The sequence below is a fragment of the Monodon monoceros genome, unplaced genomic scaffold (assembly GCF_005190385.1).
Source record: "Monodon monoceros isolate NGI ecotype Baffin Bay Population unplaced genomic scaffold, NGI_Narwhal_1 Super_Scaffold_17, whole genome shotgun sequence".
Classification (NCBI taxonomy): domain Eukaryota; kingdom Metazoa; phylum Chordata; class Mammalia; order Artiodactyla; family Monodontidae; genus Monodon; species Monodon monoceros.
The window spans coordinates 9136350-9154692 of NW_021703773.1; the positions used below are offsets into that span (position 1 = coordinate 9136350).

The following is an 18343-nucleotide window of genomic DNA, read 5'->3' on the forward strand; positions in this document are numbered from 1 at the left end:
AACTCACTTATGCAGTGTTGGTGAGCATGCCAGTTATAAAATCATCCTGGAAGGTAGCTTTTTCAAAATATATAAAAATGTAATTTATGCATGCTCCTTGAAAATCTCCACTCCCAGGAATTACCTTTACGGGATATTTAAATGAGTAAGATAAGATTAAAAGACATTAATCACAGTATTGTTTTTAAGAGCAAAATATTATAAACACATAAATGTCCATTTATAAGAATTGCTTAAATAAATTATGAAACATCCATCCAATAGAATAGTATTCAGTCACCTAAAATAATGGTGTTGATCTATATTTACTGACACAAAGATATCGATGAAAAATTGTCCAGTCAATAAAGCAATTACAGGGAATTCCCTGGTGGCGCAATGGTTAAGAATCCACCTGCCAATGCAGGGGACACGGGTTCAAGCCCTGGTCTGGGAAGATCCCACATGATGCAGAGCAACTAAGCCCGTGTGCCACAACTACTGAGTCTGCGCTCTAGAGCCCGTGAGCCTCAACTACTCAGCCCACGTGCTGCAACTACTGAAGCCCAAGCACCTACAGCCTGCACTTTGCAACAAGAGAAGCCACCACAGTGAGAAGCCTGCACACTGCAATGAAGAGTAGCCCCCACTCGCTGCAACTAGAGAAAGCCTGCACACAGCAACGAAAACCAAACACAGCCAAAAATGAAATATAATTAATTAATTAAAATTCCAAAAAAAAAAAGAAAGAAAGCCATTACAGAAACATATATAAAAACATAAATATCATACACACATGCAAAGCAGCTTTTCTGGAAAGATGTTTGTGAAAATGGTGTTAGCGATGACTTTTAGGTTATGCAATTTCTGGGAGCTTTTACTTTCTTTTGTGTATTTTCATGTATTGTTTGACTCTCTTTAAAGAAGATCTATTGTTTTTTCAACAAAAGAAAAAAAGAAAAAGCACATCTTCTGTTTTCTAATTTAACTTAGTGTAGGATAGTGCTGGACCTGGAAACATTTTTAACCTGAAACATCATATAATGGAGAGAACATGGGCTTTGGAATAAGACCTCAGGTGCAATCTTCGCTTTTACTAGCTTTGTGACTATATTTGCTTTCTACTGCTACCATAACAAATTATCACAAACTTAGCAGTTTAAACAACACAAATTTAGGGACTTCCCTGGCAGTCCAGTGGTTAAGACTCCACGCTTCCACTGCAGGAGACATGGGTTCAATCCCTGGTCGGGGAACTGAGATCCCACATGCCCTGCGGCCAAAAAAACAATACAAAACTTTATTATCTTACAATTCTTAAGTTCTTAAGAACTTAAGTTCTTAAGTCATACCTACAGACTCGGGTGTTGACAAGGCTATGTTTCTTTCCAGAAGTTCTAGGGGAGGGTCCGTTACCTTGTTCATCCAGTTGTTGGCAGAGTTCTGTTCTATGCGGCTGTAGGATCAAGATCTTGTTTTCTTGTTGGCTGTAGCTAAGGGCTGTTCACGGCTTCTAGAGGTTTCTAACGGCTGCCATATTCCTGCAAAGCCAGCAATATGGAGTCAAGTCCTCACTCACCTCTGACCCACCTACTGCTTCCCTCTTCCACTTTTAAGGATTCATGTGATTAGACTGGACCCACTCAAATTATCCAGAATCATTCTCCCTTTAAGTCCATCTGCAATTTCCCTTGTGCCATGTAAAGTAACATATTCACAACTTCCAGGGATTAGGGCGTGGACACCTTTGTAGAGCCATTATTATTATATGTTGGAGAATGACTTTGGCAAATCACCTGAGTAACGATCCTCAACTCTAAAAGGCAGGATGCTTTACTGAATTACTATTCTTTTGTTTTATTTTGTTATTGCTGCATTTTGACCTTCCCATTCTAAGAAGGTATCTAGGCCTCCCTCAACTCAGTGGGCTTTATGATGACTGAAGACAGCTTTTCTCTTGGCTTTTGTTTTCAAAGAGCCTAACCTGGCAGGATGCCTAAGAGAATGCAGTACATAAGAGGGGATGGCTGAATAGTTTCACAGGGAAGTGAACACCATGAGTACCTTTATGCCCAGTCTTGACAAGGATGCCTTTAAAAAAACATGTGGACTTGGCAATGAGCAAATGAGCTGTGATCAGCATGGACAGGAAACCAAAGGGCTTTCTCCAAAGCTTCTGTTTGAGGTAAGAGCCTTAAGACCTTTGCATGGCCCCAAGGGAGAGGGTGATAAAATAACTCCAGTAATGACAGATTGAATTTCCAGCCCCTCCAATGGATACATGAAGTTAGATTGATTCCATTAAGATAAGATAATATGACTTCTTTTTTTAAATTTTTATTTTGTATTGGAATAGAGTTGATTTAATAATATGACTTCTTCAACACCACTGTCTATGACATAACAAATGCGTCTCTCTGTTACCTGGGAAAAGTGATAAACTACCCTGTGGGAATTTGGGCAGGATGCATATATGTAAAGCACCTGGCACATAATAAAGGGACTCCTAAAAATTGATACTGTTATATGAAGATGTGACAAGGAAGATGAGCCAGACACATGCAAACATTATCCTCTAAAGAACTAAAAATAAATAAATACATGCACCTTTGGTATTTTGAGACACACTCAAAAGTCTGGTAAAAGACTTATCACACGGTGTTCAGTATAAAATACTCTTAAAACATTGATGAAGAGAGAGGAATTACCCTGTGCAGAAATTTTTGAGCCTGCTACATCACTTTTTTTCTCTTCCCCTCTATTCAATTGGCCACTACCTAGAAATACCTGTAGCCCCTCTCCCTGCCTCTCACCCCCATGGTCAATGCTGTGGCTCCAGCCCTCATCTTCTCTCTCCAAGACTGTGGATGACAAGACCCTCCCGATGGGTCTCCTTGCCTCCTACCTCAGCCTCCTCTAATCCACCTTTCCCTTTCCTGTTTAAAATTCTTCCATGACTTCCCTTTGGCTTACAATCTTGCCCAATACTCCATTACTCCGAGATTCTCATTCTCACCTCCCTCCCTGACTTTGCACGGCTGGTACTACTTCCTGGGATCACCCCTCTCCCCATGTCTCCCTACTCATACTTAAGAGACAAATTAAATATTAACTCTTCTGTTAGATGCCCCCAGTTCCCCCACACGGTCAGTTCCATCTTCCTCGTTCTTGTCATAGCATAGTATACAGTGCCCTTTCCACGCTGTTTTATTGCTCTGTTTATATGTATTTCACCCAACAGACCACGAACTTCTTGAGTGCAGGCACTGTGTCTTGTTCAACTTTGCATCTTGAGCGCCAACCCACTGTCTATCATACAAGAGGTGCTCTCAAGCGTTTCATTCAATAAAAACCAGGGAAGGTGCAGTGAAGTTGTGAGGCTCTTGGTAGCTGTGAAGAAATGGAAAGGCCAAATGATGTCCAGCAATGGTTCATTATTCCACACAGGCTCCTCAGGGGACAAAAACCCTTTTCATCTTCATCATTCCCTCATATGCCAAAACAATGAAAGGGCACTTCTGAAAAAGAAATGGCAGTGGGCAACTCAGAATGAGGAGCTAGTGAGCAGTCAGAATTCAACTCAACAAGCATTTTCTTGAGCACCTGTGCTCTGCCAAATCATTCTAGGGACTGGGGATATGCCGTTCCCATCTTCAGACGCCTCACCGTCTCCCACAGGATTCAGGCACGTAAACCACGCAAGATGGCACGTGGCGTGGAGTGGGCAATAGAGACATGTTTAATAGATGTTTAAAAGGCAGTGAAGGTACCACTTCACACACATTAGGACGCTTATTATCAAAAACAACTGTTAGGGCTTCCCTGGTGGTGCAGTGGTTGAGAGTCCGTCTGCCGATGCAGGGGACACGGGTTCGTGCCCCAGGCCGGGAAGATCCCACATGCTGCGGAGCAGCTGGGCCCGTGAGCCATGGCCGCTGAGCCTGCGCGTCCGGAGCCTGTGCTCCGCAACGGGAGAGGCCACGACAGTGATAGGCTCGCGTACCGCAAAAAAAAAACAAACAAAAAAAGAACCTTAAGGACATCACGCTAAGCAAAGTAAATCAGTCACAAAGGACAAATATTGTATGATCCCACTTTATGAGGTACCTAGGATAGGCAAATTCCTAAAAGACAGAAAGAATAAGGGAGGTTACCAGAGGTTGAAGGGGATGGGGAGCTTAGTATTTAATGGGTACAGAGTTTCTGTTTGGGATGATGAAAACATTCTGGAGATGGATGGTGGTGATGGCTGCACAACAGAGCGTATGTACTTCATGCCCCTGAACTGTAGACTTAATAATGGTTAAGATGGTCAATTTTATGTTGTGTCCATTTTACCACACTTTTTTTTAAAGCAAGGAAGGGAAATTTTCACTCTACGAGAATGAAATTTAGAAGAACACTGATAATAAAAGTTACTGAGAAATCATTATGTGTGATCTGGGCTTTGAAGGGCGAATAGGAGTTCACTGGACAATGAGTCAGAAGTCTGACTTCACGTCCTGGAACTGTCACTTCCTTTTATGTGGTTCTTTTTCCTCATCTATAAAAGTGAGAAAAGATCTACCATACACTTGTGGTGAGGATCTCATGAGATAACATGCCTGAAATGGTTTTACAAACTGCAGGAGGATTTTCCAATATAAATTTACTGATGACAAGTGATATAAAGTATAATTATTGAAGGCAAGACCTTCATGTTTCCATTATCTCGATTTTGGCCAGCCCAGAATATTTTCTAAAGTTTAAACATGATATGCACTCCTTCCTGTCCATGCAGGATGAAGTTAAGAAAGAGGTAAGGGCAGAGAAGGAATAAAGGTTAAAGAGCAAGGTTTTGAAAGTATGTTCTTACTTTAACATATGAATATTATCCACCTATTAAAATTGAGAAACAGGAAGATAGGAAGAAGAAATAGGAGAAGGCATTTAGTATTTGACTACCTTCACCTAATATATTACAAATTGCATCGCTGATGTAGAACTGTGTAACTATACCGATACAAGAACGGGAGTCAATGTGCAAAAGGGAAAATACTTGTGTAGAGATGGGGGGCTGTGGGTTACATTTTTTTTAATTTCATTTTATATTGTTTTATTGTTTTTGCCGTAACAAAGGTGGACAAGAGAAAAAGTAGTACATTCCTTTCGTAAACGTTTATCAGCTGGTTTCTCTGCTGACTACTTACCCACAATCCCTGCCCCCACCAGCTTCCAAGATGCTCGGAGGTCCTGTACCATTAAGCCCTGGAGGCTCAGAGGGTAGCATTTGCTTTAGCAATGACAGAAGCTTGCACAGAACTGGAGGATGCTCCAAGGCCCCTTCAGGGTAAAGAGCTGCCGCCTTCCATAGATTTGTGAGTCAGGGCTCCAGAGGATGCTGAGGGCGCGGGAAGGGCCATCAAACTGTGTTTGGCCTTGGGCTTTGATTCAAAGGCTGCTGTTTCCAAGGCCCTCACCCTTCCCACTCTGAAAGAAAAGGTACTGACTCCAAATGCTTGCGACCCTCATTTTGATTTGCTCAGTTGCTGGCTGAATTAGTGCAAGGACATTATTTCTCGGAGCAGGGTTGCCCCCAACATCCTCTCCAGACAGGAGAGGGTCATAAACTATTTTGGCTGCTAAGCTCATAACTAGATCAAAGAGAGAAACTAGGACTGGCAGGTTGATTTTATGCCCTTGTGCTATCTCAGTCTATCAACCTGTAGAACCAACGAGTATTAGCACCCCTGACATCCATCAGAAGCCGCAGCCTATAAACAGGAGGAACAGGATCAGGGAGACATCTCAATTTCACTCTGCAGACAGAAGGCCAGTCACATAGACAGAGAACATTTAACCCCCTAGAGACATGGGCTAAGCCTCTGACTCTTCCGGCATCAGGACCCCTGTTCCCAAGTTGGAGGCGCTGCGGGTCAGCGTGCAAGCTGAATACACACAAAGGTGCCTGGGTAAGCAGCAAAGCGGGGTGACCTCCAGCATCTGGACCCCGCACCTGGTCACGTCCCTGGCACACGGAGAGCTGCCTGCAAGAAGGAGCACCTTTCTCACAAACACATGACTGGCTCCCAAGCCACATTCCTAAGGGGCTATGCCTACCCTGGGGGACCATTTCCACACAAAGCACCGAATATAACAGAAACAGCCCTACCTGTGCAAAACCAGAAAGCCATCCAACACGTGTGTGTGTCCCATATCCAAATACCACAGAAATCTGCCTAAAAACTGGGCATCGACTGTCCAGATAGAGAAGCTTAGCATTTTATTTTATTTATTTTATTTTACTTTATTTTGTTTTATTTTGTTTTACTTTATTCTATTCAATTCTATTCTGTTCCATTCCACTCTATTTTAAAAATTCTTTAGACACCGACAAACTACCCTAGGCTTCATTTAACTTTCAAATCAGATTTCCCTTTTAGGTCCCACCATCAACAGTTCTTATGTTCAGTCATTTTCCCTTGCAAGTTCCACTGTGTTTGACCCCTGACAATGCCAGCCCTACTCCCTTCTCCTCGACTGTCCCCATCGGATCCTCTTGCATTGGCCACCCTCCCTCAGAGCCTTGTCTTCCTTGCCTTGCACCTTCCTTCTTCCAGCCTTAGTGGCCCTTTGAGAATAATGTCATCATGCTCCTAACCAGGCCTTCTGTCTGAATTCACGATTTTAGAACTATGTTACAGAGCCCTGAAACTATATGAGAATTCAGGAAGGTGTCTAAAACGATTAGTTCCATAGAATTAAAAACCCAGTTTCTGGAAGGGGTCAAAGCCTTCAACTGATGCAATTTTATCTTTTAAAAAGAAAATGAAGCCTGATCCAGCAGTTCCACTCATGCGTTTATATCCAAAAACGACCAAAAACACTAATTCAAAAAGATACATTCATCCTAATGTTCATAGCAGACTTATTTACAATTGCCAAATATGGAAGCAAGATAGGCTCAAGGATGTATTGTACAGTGTGGGGAATACAGCCAATATTTTTCAGTAACTGTAAATGGAAAATAACCTTTAAAAATTGTATATCAGAAAAAAAGAAAATGAAGCAACTGAGGCTAGAAATATTAAGTGACTTACCCCAAATCAAACAAGTGTTTGTGCAAAACTAGGAGTCGAGTGCAGCCCTTACAGTCTGTCCTTCCCCAGAAGCTGCATTTATCCATCTACCAAGGAGAGACCAAGCTTCCATATAGGGAAATGGTCTCTGATATTCTCAAGAAAGGCAATGCCCAACAGACTGAGATAATGGTGTTGTGGTTTCATGCATGACTGTTAGTGCAGGGCCCCCAGGGGTCCTTGTTAGAGAACACAGTAAGGAAAGAGCCATTGAACATGGACTTCAGAGTCCACTGGCCGGGTTCAAACCCCTCCTCTGCCATTTCCTAGCTTTGTGACCTTGGGCAAGTGCTTCAGTTTCCTGATCTGTAAAATGGGAATAGTAATAGTCTGATCCCATAGTGTTGAGGTGAGCATTAAATGAGATAACTCACAGAAGAAGTGATTAACATGGTAGTGACGCGTAACTTAAAAGAAGTCCTTCTGCCTTCTGCTAATAACCTCCCAATCCCAAAGTGTATAATAGCATATCTATTTTATACACACACCAAGCCAAGGTAGATCATGCTAATGTGAGAGTCTAAGGTTTTGTCTGATTTTCATGACCGCTGGCATCACGTAGTATATTCACACATGTTCCAAGAAGAAAAAACATGCACTGGGCACAGCCAATAAATATAAAAATTGCTAAATCAAGTTCATTTAAAAACCCCATGGTAAATCCCTAGTAATTCTGGGTTAATAACATGCTAGTTACCATCTTGGTATAGCATCAATGAGCCATACATTTGATGTGGGGACCTGCAGCAGAGATTAAATGCTAAAATGAACTTTCTCCGACTGCTGCATGAAATGGTCCCTGATCACTCCATATCGCCATGGCTTTTCAGAAAAACCTCCTATGTTACTGTTTTTTTAAGAGTTCACTAATTGCCTAAAGTATCCTCCAACTAGAGTTTCTTCTAGTGTAGGTATGTAAAGAGTAGTCAGTTAGCTAGTGGGAAGCAGCCACATAGCACAGGGAGATCAGCTCAGTGCTTTGTGACCACCTAGAGGGGTGGGATAGGGAGGGAGGAGATATAGGGATGTATGTATATGTATAGCTGATTCACTTTGCTATAAAGCAGAAACTAACACACCATTGTAAAGCAATTATACTCCAATAAGGATGTTAAAAAAAAAAAAAAAAGAGTAGCCAATAACATCTACCACCTGTAACCAACTGTTCCCCCCAAATCCATTGGATCGAAGTCCCTTGTGATGACAAGCTCCAGCCTACTGACCTCTACTGGGGTGATGATTTAAGTAGCTGCAAGTGTCTTGGTCCTTGCCTCCACCTCCTTCCTGGGCTTTTAGAAGTTGACTTGTCCACTTTTTCTGCATTGAAATATGAATCCAAAAAGTAAGTCATATGAGCCCAGCTGAATTTCTTGGTAGAGGAATTATGTATAACAAGACAGTTGGCAAGGTTATATCACTCCGTGAAAGCTGTAATCTCCCTGCAATTGATTTCCTAAAGATAACTCACTGTTTGCGCGCAGTGAAAGATAATTTAACAAGAAAGATGAGTCTCTTCAGAACACCTTGATTGGCAATTGTGATAAATTCCTATAATTACTATTGACTCAGAGGAGGATTTTCATTTGTTAAGATGTTGCTGAAATGACAGCCTGGTGATGGTTTAAAAAGAGGAAATGGCAATACCACGTGCTGTTCCCATCTTCACAAAAGAAAAGGTTGGGGGATCAACGTGGGTACAGATATCATATCAGAGAGTCCTTGAAGACCCCATTAAATCTCAGAGAGACCTCTACATCCTCCTTGATGGAAAATTCTCATAGGAACCATAGTTCTTTGGCCCAGAGAATCTGGCTCGTTCTCCTAAGAAAGGAACAAAGTCAGGTCTGGATCAGTTCTTCCTTAGCGGAAGCAACAAAATCCTAGTATTAGTGTTAAAAATTGAATAATATTAAAAGCCCAACAGTAGGCAATTGGTTAAATGTATCATATTATGCAACCATCAATATGATTTTATGGAGCGTTAAAGACATAGGAAAATGACTACAGTGTGTTTTTAAATATGAAAAGTAGGATATGCAAAATTACATCTAGAGTTTGAGCTCAGCTACGTAAAAATATGTATAGAAAAACAGGAAGGAAATTTGTCCCAGAATGTTAACAGCGGTGGGTGCTAGATCTCTAGGTGGTAGGATGAACAAAACAACAAGAAAAAAAAAGAAATTCCACTTTCTAAAAAGTCCACACTTATAATAAGGGGTTATCTTAAGGGGGCTCTCTTAAGAGAGTCAAACTACAGATCTATCTCTTTCCCAAGTAAAACTGTCTTTTGCTGTTTGGGAATATCATCCATGACCATCTTAACTGTCATTGGCAGCATCACCAGAAAGCTTGCCCAGAAATTTGTTGTTTGTGTTTCTACGTGACACATCCAAAAAGTAAACAAGCACTACTCTTTGTCTTCTATCACTTTACAAGCTAAGATAGTCTACTCTGACATAAAGCATAGACTTCCTATATAATTTGTCATGTAAATGTAAAGCATTACTAGTATTGATCATAATTTTATAATTATAATCATTAATATTCCTAAGTGCTCTTTTGCCATTAACTCATTCAATCCATTCAGTAATTCTAGGAGACACAAAGGATTATTATCCTCATTAAAGATGAAAAAACTATGGCTCAAAGATATGGAGTAATTTGCATGAGGTCACAGAGCAAAGTAATTATTTAAATCCAAATCTTCTGTTTCAAAGTCTAGGATTCTTCCCACTGTACCATATTTATGGTAATATTTACAAACTAGGAGTAATTAGTACATTAACACATTGTGCCTTTATTGACACTTTTCATCTCCATTTAAAAAATGTTTACCCAGAGCAATCTATAGATTCAATGCAATCCCTATCAAAATCCCAATGGCACTTTTTCAGAATTAGAACCATCCTAAAATTAATAAGGAATCTCAAGAAACCCTGAATAGCCAAAACAATCTTGAAAAAGAAGGATAAACTTGGAGGCCTCACACTTCCTGATTTCAAAACCTACTACAAAGTGACAGTAATTAAGACAGTGTGGTACTGGCATAAAGACAGATACATAGACCAATGGAATAGAACAGAGAGCTCAGAAATAAACCCCTGCATATATGGCAAATGATTTTCAGCAAGGGTGCCAAGACTACACAATGGGAAAAAGATAGCTTGTTCAACAAATTGTGCTGAGAAAACTGGATATCCACATGCAAATGAATGAAGTTGGACCCTTACCTTATACCATATACAAAAATTAATTCCAAATGAATTATATATTTAAATGTAAGACCGAAAACTATAAAACTGGAAGAAAATATTGGAGGGGGAGCTTTGGGACATTGGATTTGGCGATGGTTTCTTGGATATGACACCAAAAGCACAGGCAACAAAAGCTAAAAGAGACAAATAGTATTACATCAAACCTGGAAACTTCTGCACATCAAAGGAAACAATCAACAGAGTGAAAAGGCAGCCTAAGGAACGGAAGAAAATATTTGCAAATCATGTATCTGATGGAGTTAATATCCAGAGGCTATAAGGAATTTCTACAACTCAACAACAAGAAAATAAGTAACCCAATTTAATGGTCAAAGGATTTGAGTAGACAATTCTCCAAAGGAGATATATGAATAACCATATAAAACTGTTCAACATCACTAATCACAAGAGAAATACAAATCAAAACCACAACGAGATATCACCTCACACCCATTAGGATGGTCACTATCAAAAGAACAGAAAATAACGAGTGTTGGCAAAGATGTGAAAAAATTGGAAATCTTGTTGGTGAGAATATAAAATGGTTCAACCATTATGAAAAACAGTATGAGGTCTCTCAAAAACTTAAAAATAAAATTACCACATGATCCAGCAATCCCACTTTTGGGGATGTATCCAAAAGAATTCAGAGCAGGATCTTGAAGAGATATCTACACACCCAAGTTCTTCTCAGTATCATTCACAATAGCCAAGAGATGGAAGCGACCCAAATGTTGATCAACAGATGAATGGATAAAGAAAATGTGGTATATACGTACAATGGAATGTTACGCAGCCTTAAACAAGAAGAAAAATCCTGTCACATGCATTAACATGAATGAACTTCAAGGACATTATGCCAAGCAAAATAAACCAGTCACAAAAGGACAAATCCTGTACAATTGCTTGCATATGAAGCATCTAAAATCGTCAAAGTCATAGAAACAGAAAGCAGAAAAGGCTGGGGTCGGGGGTAACAAATTAGGGTTTAGTGGGTATAGACTTTCAGTGTTGCAAGATGAAAAGGTTGTACATATCTGTTGCACTACAATGTGAATACACACAACAGAACTGAATATCCACTTAAAAATGGTTAAAACGGTAAATTGTGTTGTGTTTTTTACCACCTACACACACAAAAACGTTTGCATACCATTAAAGCTCCTTATCAAGGGCTTTGGCATTTCAAATGGATTTTCTTTAAGAGTTCATGGTTAGGAACATTAAAAGAAGAGAAGCAAGCATGCTACTTTGTTTCCTGGTCCAACAAATATGATTTTAATGTGTTAGGAGCCTCAAATGAAATTTTAATTAACTACAATCTACTACATAATGACAAAATATGATGTTTAGTTTGTCCCTCTTGGACAAGTTTCTTTTTTTTTTCATTTTAATTATGATAAAAACATAACACAAAATTTACCATCTTAACAATTTTTGAGTGTACAGTTCAGTAGTGTTAAGTATATTCACACTGATGTGTTGACAGATCTCCAGAAATCTTTTCATCTCTCAAAAGTAAAATCCTATATCCATTAAAGAAGTCCTCATTTCTCCTTTTCCCCAGGGCCTGGTAACCACCATTCTACTTCCTATTTCCATGAATTTCACTACTCTAGGGACCTCCTATAAGTGGAATCACACAGCATTTCCATACATGGCAAAATACAATTTATAAAATATATGAAACGTTGTTTTGCATCAACTTTTAAGGAACTCACAAGTTTAGCATTCTGAGGGATACCAAACCAAAAAAAATTCGGAAACCAGAAAATAACCAAGATTATCATATCCCGGAAATTCTCTAGTGCCTCTAGTGCCATCTCTCTGTGCCTCCTTTCCTCATCTATAAAACAGAGATAATATCAGTATCTTCCTTAGAGCCTTAGTGATGAGAATTAAATGTATTAATACATGTAAAGCATTTGGAACAGTGACTGGCACAGAGTAGGCCCTCAATAAATATTAAATATCATTATTTTTACATGTATTCTATCAGTATTGATAATTAATACACCACAGGGACTTCTCTGGTGGTTCAGTGGTTAAGACTCCGCAATTCCACTGCAGGGGGGCACAGGTTCGATCCCTGGTCGGGGAACTAAGATCCTGCATGCCACATCATGGTGCAGCCCAAAAAGAAAAAGAAAAAAAAAGTGTTGATAATAGACCATAATTAAGACACAATGGCTACTCTCGAGGAGCTCATAATCTAAGAATTTAAATGTTCTGAACAAAACTCAGCAAATGGTAGAAACTTGCCAGTTATTATTGTTAAAGAAGGCATTCTTCAAAATATGAACAGAATCAAGAAAATAAAATACGTAAAAGAATAAATTCTCCAGCTGAAAACTAATAGTCTGGCTTTAGCAACACAATGATTATTTTCAGACTGTAACCTCACCAAGATGTAGCCACTAATATTATTTTGTAAATATAATTAAAAGCAGATCTATTTTCACTGAGGGCAAGAATTTAACAAAATCTCATCTCTGATTTTGAAATAGCCACCCAGGAGCTTGTAACACAGCTACCTTATTCGCCTGTTCTAAGGACATATTGAAAATGTTAAATGATTGTAAAGCAATAAGTGTGGTCTTTCTCTTCCGAATGAAATTCTAAAACGCTACAGTCTCTTGTAATGCAAACAAGCATTTCTGCCTTGTCGGATTCATCAAAGTCAGCCAACCATGGCTGAGCAGGGGTTGTGGCCCACAATGCTGCCACCTGCTGTATGGAAGTGAAATCGCTTTCCTCGGATGGAAAGAATGAAAAGATCATTGATGCCATGGCAAATGTGTGCTCCTTGTCTTAGGTATTCTGTTATCCCAGTAGCTCAGCACATTATTGAAGTAGGTTACCCTTCCACTTACCTACACTCACTGGCTGTTTTGCTAACTTACCGTTTTACCTACATTGTTTTACAAACTTCGCCCCTCATGCAGCAACTAGGCTTTCTGTTTTCTTTCATTTCGTTTACTCAAGATGGATTACTTAATGTCGAAACACTGTTTGTAGTGTCAGAATTTATGAGCCCCGTCATTATAAGACCATTATGAGACCATCTCCTCGTGTCTCAGAAACAGCCTGTGTACCGCTACTATATATAAAATACATAACCAACAAGGACACAGCGCAGGGAACTCTACTCAGTATTTCGTAATAACCTATAAGGGAAAAGAATCTGAAAAAGAATAGATATACAATCACCTATGTATAACTGAGTCGCTTTGCTGTACCGCTGAAACGAACACAACATTGTAAATCAACTATCCTCCAATTTAAAAAAAAATAGCCTGAGTACAACGGAGACAGATAATAAGTGCACACCCATCACATTTCTCCTCTTAAGTTTTATATATGTATATACCCAGGTATACTGAGTAGGAAACTTTGTTTAATATGTAGGCATTAAAAGAATATTTAGTTAAAGGTAGAATGTTCAGACCCTCTATTGTACCTGAAATGTACACACACTGACCTCAGTACAATTAAGCAAAACAGAGATGGAGCCAGATTTCAGAAAACTTATGACATAAGCCAAGTTAATGATCAGCATTCTACTCACCTTTTGGAGATGTATTTTCCCGTTTCTCTTGCTTTCCATGCCCACAACTTTTGGTGAGCTTTAGTTGTCCAATATCTTTCTGAGATACTCAACGAAGCTTATCGTAAAATCTGGGACCTCCCAGACTCGGACCTTTCCTGATTCCCCCTCAAGCACCACTGACCACACCCGCCCATGGAAACTTACTACCCCAGTTTCCACTCCTGAATGATCTGGTTAATTGTTTCTGGCAAATCACATAAACTGAAAGCCAAGTTACTGTAAGGTCAACTGGCCCGAGGCAGGGGAACACAATCAGATTCACAGTTTGCATCAGACCGAAATTCTCCAGACCACCCAGTTCCAGAAACTGCCCTGGAGACTTTCCGGACCACCCAGTTCCAGGAACTGACCTGGGGACTTTGCACCTGGCCCAGCCTTCCCGCCTTTCGAGGGGCGGGACTAACGTTCCCCCAGGATACCCGAAAAGACCACCAAATAAGGAATACCCTGCGCCCTCCCAGATTCACCACACCCCTTTCCCTTCTTCCCCTATAAAATCTTGCCCAACCCTCGCCCGGGTGCGACTTCTCTGGCCCCTTTCTCTCGGACCAGTGAACCTCGCCCCGCGGTGCCGTTTGTTAAGATCCGACCTTACAGTTACTATGCCTAATTACTTAATATATTAACTACCCTCAAATATTTGTATGTTGGGACTTCCTGGGGGTCCAGTGGTTAAGACTCCGTGCTTCCACTGCAGGGGGCGCGGGTTTGATCCCTGGTCAGGGAACTAAGATCCCACATGCTGTGCGGTGTGGCCAAAAAAACCCCAAATAAACAAAAAAGAGAAATCTAAACTTTAATAGGAAAACTATGTAGAAGGACCCTTTGCCAGATGAGTTTTCCTTACAGCTCTAGCAAAGGCTAAGTTAAATGGCATTTTTTTTTAACATCTTTATTGGAGTATAATTGCTTTACAATCGTGCGTTAGTTTCTGCTTTATAACAAAGTGAATCAGCTATACACTTACATACATCCCCATATCTCCTCCCTCTTGAGTCTCCCTCCCACCCTCCCTATCCCAGCCCTCTAGGTGGTCACAAAGCACCCAGCTGATCTCCCTGTGCTATGTGGCTGCTTCCCACTAGCTATCTATTTTACATTTGGTAGAGTATATATGTCCATGCCACTCTCTCACTTCGTTCCAGCTTACCTTTCCCCCTCCCCATGTCTTCAAGTCCATTCTCTATGTCTGCAACTTTATTCCTGTCCTGCCCCTAGGTTCTTCAGAACCTTTTCTTTTAGATTCCATATATATGTGTTAGCATACGGTATTTGCTTTTCTCTTTCTGACTTATTTCACTCTGTATGACAGACTCTGAGTCCATCCACCTCACTACAAATAACTCAATCTCATTTCTTTCTGTGGCTGAGCAATATTCCATTTATATATGTGCCACATCTTCTTTATCCATTCATCTGTTGATGGACGCTTAGGTTGCTTCCATGTCCTGGCTATTGTAAATAGAGCTTCAGTAAACATTTTGGTACATGACTCTTTCTGAATTACGGTTTTCTCAGGGTATATGCCCAGTAGTGGGATTGCTGGGTCGTATGGTAGTTCTATTTTTAATTTTTTTAAGGAACCTCCATACTGTTCTCCATAGTGGCTGTATCAATTTACATTCCCACCAACAGTGCAAGAGGGTTCCCTTTTCTCCACACCGTCTCCAGCATTTATTGTTTGTAGATTTTTTGATGATGACCATTCTGACCCGTGGGAGGTGATAGTTCATTGTAGTTCTGATTTGCGTTTCTCTAATGATTAATGATGTTGAGCATTCTTTCGTGTGTTTGTTGGCAATCTGTATATCTTCTTTGGAGAAATGTCTATTTAGGTCTTCTCCCCATTTTTGGATTGGGTTGTTTGTTTTTTTGATATTGAGCTGAATGAGCTGCTTGTAAATTTTGGAAATAAATCTTTTTTCAGTTGCTTCATTTGCAAATATTTTCTCCCATTCTGAGGGTTGTCTTTTCGTTTTGTTTATAGTTTCCTTTGTTGTGCAAAAGCTTTTAAGTTTCATTAGGTCCCATTTGTTTATTTTTGTTTTTATTTCCATTTCTCTAGGAGGTGGGTCAAAAAGGATCTTTCTGTGATTTATGTCATAGAGTGTTCTGTAAATGGCATCTCTTATCAAATTCATACTGCAGTGAGTAATTTCAGAATTTTCTTTCCTAAGCTGGGAGATGGATATTATTGGCATATTACCACTCATTATTTGGCCCTGGTGGATAACCATTTGCTCACCAACTTGGAATTGATGACATAGGATTCCTGTAAGATCGGTTATGCAGTTAAAATAAAATTGTGTGCTCTGAGCTTTAGCCAAGGAGTCTCTAGAGCCCCAGAGGAAAACATCACTCTGCATACAGAAATATTTCAGACAACAGCAGCATGAACCCGAAAAACATAAAGCCCAAGGTGTGGATCTGGGCCATAATCTGTAACATTATTTACTTGCTATTTATGTTCTCTTTGGTTTTGCTGCTGAATTCAAAAGAGCAGGAGAATCCATTTCAATACGTACATGGCATTTATCATACATCTGCGTTTCATGCGGGGAACACAAAGAAACAGGAACAGAATGCTTGACTTCAAAACACTTAGCCTTGGTGTGGTAACCTATTTCTCCAGTGCCCATCAGGCTAAAATGTATAATTCCAGAATCATACCTCACAGTCATGGTAAGTGATGGGCTCCTAGCGCCCACCAGAGAAATCACAGCCCGCTGATAACATTTCTCCTTCAGAGTTGCCCCAGATTTTAAAATTCAACCTTGACTAGAAAATGTAACTGAAGCCAAAGGCTACAAAACCTAATTAGCAGGATAATGAGAAGCTTGAAAAGAATTGGAAGACTGTGGAAGGGGAACTTTGAAAAGACAAAGTGTTCTACTAGATATTCCATCTGGTTAGACTCGAGGAAAAGCTTAGTGAATGTTCACAGGCAACAAATCATAAAATTCACGTTAAATGTAGACTTGTTCTGTGTCCTGTCGGCATAAAGTTGAGTTTCTGTTTGAGACTGTTTACTGAGAATAGCAAAGAACTTTCCTGTAATATTGAAAGGTTTGTTTTAATAGTCCCAAGCCCTGTTGACTGACAATTCTGATACTATAAATATTTGTTATAGGAAAGTACATTTGTTAAAGTATTTGCTACAATAAACTGTTAGAACACTAGATTGTAAACTATTTTGGTCACAGAAGGCTTATTTTAACCAGCTACCTTGTGACAGTTTACTGAGTTTCCATGACCTCACTGTTTTGTTACTTCAGTTATATATAGGTGAATCAGCATGCCTTGTGACTCAAAGAAAATCATCTTTTTTTAGGCTTTTCCCCCTTTTAAACAAATCTTTTGTATTCTAAAAGTTTTATATCTACAACAGTTTTTTAATTATTTATATTTTTTAATTTCTTTTTTTTTGTTTTGTTTTCATCATAGCCTATACCACTGCTTTGGTAATATTTCCTTTAGTCCTCAAACTAATGAAAAGATGTCCCTCACCCCAAAAGACTAGGTAACTCAAGTATTTGTTGAACACTAAGAATATATTGTCTGAACATCTGTCATGGTAAAAAAAAAAAATAGTGTTTTTTAAAAAATTTTAGACTCATGGGGCAAGAGTTAATTTAATCATACCCTTCAGTTCTTGGTACACTGTCATAATTATCTGTAAAAGCTTTCCTTTTTTAGTTTATATTTACTTTTATTTCCATCCTCCACATAGCAAACAAGTTAGTTCCTCTCCATCTCTCGGCTTTATAGGGTGGCTTTTAATCTTCTCCCCCCGTGATAACTCAGATTACCTTCCACTCCTGACCCGTGCCTGTTATCAGTGTATTGCCTGCCCTGCAAATATGAATATGGCCCCTTTTAATGTTTTTCTTTTGTCAGCTGACACAATGGTAAGCTTCCTCAGTAGAGGCAGGAAGATGGAGAAACATTTCAGGAGGACTTCCCTGGTGGCGCAGTGGTTAAGAATCCCCCTGCCAAGGCAGGGGACACGGGTTCCAGCCCTGGTCCGGGAAGATCCCACATGCCGCAGAACAACTAAGCCCGTGTGCCACAACTACTGAGCCCACGTGCCACAACTACTGAAGCCCGCACGCCTAGAGTACGTGCTCCGCAATAAGAGAAGCCACGGCAGTGAGAAGCCCGTGCACCGCAAGGAAGAATAGCCCCCACTCGTCGCAACTAGAGAAAGACAGTGTGCAGAAACAAAGACCCAACGCAGCCAAAATAAATCTTTCCTGGCTCTGCTCTCTCATCAGGGGTCTGAGTGCAAGCTGGTCTCAAGTGCGGGGCACCTTCCGTGCAGTCCACAGCACCCTGAGGCCACCAGTTTTCCCCAGGACTGTCCCCCCTGCTGCAATCAGGCA

The 18343-nt window shown here is 40.2% G+C and overlaps 1 long non-coding RNA gene across 1 annotated transcript; it reads right to left on the reverse strand.

The window, feature by feature from the left end:
- Nucleotides 1-589: 589 nt before the first annotated feature.
- On the reverse strand, nt 590-14287 carry LOC114897573. The gene is made up of 4 exons (XR_003794223.1): nt 13920-14287; nt 8321-8414; nt 1396-1520; nt 590-1252 (listed from the first exon to the last, which is right to left on the reverse strand). It is a non-coding gene; the product is annotated as an uncharacterized LOC114897573 (long non-coding RNA).
- Between the last annotated feature and the right edge of the window lie 4056 nt (nt 14288-18343).